General features: G+C 45.0%; 1 pseudogene; it reads right to left on the reverse strand.

Moving 5' to 3' along the window:
- Nucleotides 1–943: 943 nt before the first annotated feature.
- LOC136643290 (5S ribosomal RNA) lies at nt 944–1063 on the reverse strand (annotated as a pseudogene).
- Nucleotides 1064–2283: the final 1220 nt, after the last annotated feature.

Below are 2283 nucleotides of genomic sequence, written 5' to 3' on the forward strand. Positions count from 1 at the left end.
TGAATTGCAGAGGAATGGTGGGGGTACAAATCCTTAAAAATATGATTTCAAAATTATCATGGAAATGAAATTTTTTTTAAAAAAACAAAAAGTCAGTTCATTGACCAGGGCTGGCCTTGGGACAGTTTGATCAGTTTGGCCAGATTGGGTCCCTTGCCTGGTGGGGCTCCAAACTGGGGTGGTGAGTGAAGTGTTCTCAGCTGCAGCAGGCATCTCACTCTGTAGCTGTGAAGAGAGCACAGCATGTGGCGCATTACTGCTGGACAGCTCCCTCCTCCCCATCCCAGGTCCGACTGGCTTGAAATCCCCCCCCCCCCGGAAGTATTTGGCAGTGATGACACTGCCGGATACCTTGCCGCTGCCACTCATCTTGGTGACTGGGAGTGCCCTGCAACTCCTAAGGCTAGCTCTGTCATCCACCAACTCATTTCACAGCTCTGTAAGGGCCCAGTCCTATCCAGTTTTCCAGGGATCATGTAGCTGTGCCAATGAGGCATGTGCTGCATCCTTTGGTGGAAGGGTGGTCATGCAGACCTCCTCAAGGTAGGGGAACATTTGTTCCCTTACTTCGGGGCTGTGTTGTGGTTGCATCAGCCTTGGAAATTTGGATGGATTGGCCCCCAAATACTTTTGTCAGCTCTCATACCCCTCAGGCATCAGCCTTCCAGCCCATCAATGCACCCTTTACTTTCCCCAGTGACAGGGGAAACAGCTCCTTTCTTCTCCTCCTCCCCATTGTCTGAAGCAGCAGGAAGTGTAAACAGAGAGGCACAGAGTTTTTGTTTTGTTTTCTCCAACCAGGTAGAAAGAAAGATGAAGGGACTCATGGCATTGTAGATGTTGTGAGCTGTGTTAGCCTTGTGAAGATGCCATAAGAATGCTGGGCCTGGTAGCATGCAACATGGTTGGTTGGCAACCTTCAGTCTCGAAAGACTATGGTATAAGCTTACAGCACCCGGTATTCCCAGGCGGTCTCCCATCCAAGTACTAACCAGGCCTGACCCTGCTTAGCTTCCAAGATCAGATGAGATCAGGCCTGTGCAGGGTAACAGTTGCTACCAGCGTGAGGCTGGGAAACCCAGACAAAGATGAAGGAGCCCAAGTGCTGGTGGAAGCACAGGCAGCCTCATCCTGTTCACACTTACTCCATAAGCCCATTGGACTGAGGGCATGTCTACTAACTCTACTTTTGAGTCCCCAGACTGTAACCTCACAAATGAGGCATCCCAACCCCAAGGTTGAAGAACACTGACTTATGTGATCCCCATGGGATAGTACCTCTGAAACAATAAAAAAGTGTTGATGTCCTTAATGCATTAGAACTGATGATAGTAAGGAACATGGCTTCTCGCATGGTGATTATTGGGAGAGGTGAGTTGTTATCCCTTCCTGGCCCAGTAAGCATAACCATTGAGAGTCTCTGCCTGCACATAACTTCACTATCTTCACTTCTGTGGTTACTTATTTTGATTTCACAGAGTGTTTGCAGAGCATTTTAACTCTCATCTGGGGCTTTCATGAAGAGTTGCTGCTCCTGCTGCAGAAGAACCAATGTTGTGAATATTATGAGTAGAGGGAAATTACCTGAACAGAGTGTGCAAGAGTGGTTAAAACTTGGTCATTAAGGACAGATTAACTAAAACAGATATGGATAATCCAATAGACCTAGACACTCAACTCCTTAGAAATGCTGAGTGCTGTAAATAAATAGATGATTAATTATTTTTTATTCCAAAGTGTTGTGCTTCAGCGGAAAAAAACGTAGTTCTGGTAAAAGCTGATTTCCTTATTATAGTTGGATTTCACTTCATTTGTCACCTGCACAGTGCATAGAAAGTAAGACAAAAATTAATTTCATTAAAGTCTAGTTCCTCTCTTGAGACAGCCATGAAAACCCAGAATCCTATGCCTATTAGCAATATCCCCACCCCCCACCCCCCGTGTCACAGATATTATGGGCAGAAGCATTTCCTTATTCCCTAAATGGCTGAAGTCTTGCTGGAGGTATGATGGAATGAAAGAGGAGAATTGGATGTCCATGCAGAATAAACAGCGATGCTTTATTATATATCTCTGTCTTTCCTCTTTAAAGAATTTGACTGAGGTTCCCTCCCTTTATAAAATGCTCATCGGAGGTGGAACAAAAGGGTAGAAGGCAGAGTATGTTTACTTGAGATTTATTACTAGGGATTATAGGTAATGAAATACATCCTGAGCCTGATGCTACATGGTTGGGGTGCTTAATATGTACAAATTAAATCTTCTCTTGGAAATATCCTCATA

This window comes from Tiliqua scincoides, chromosome 2 (genome assembly GCF_035046505.1).
Source record: "Tiliqua scincoides isolate rTilSci1 chromosome 2, rTilSci1.hap2, whole genome shotgun sequence".
Lineage (NCBI taxonomy): Eukaryota > Metazoa > Chordata > Lepidosauria > Squamata > Scincidae > Tiliqua > Tiliqua scincoides.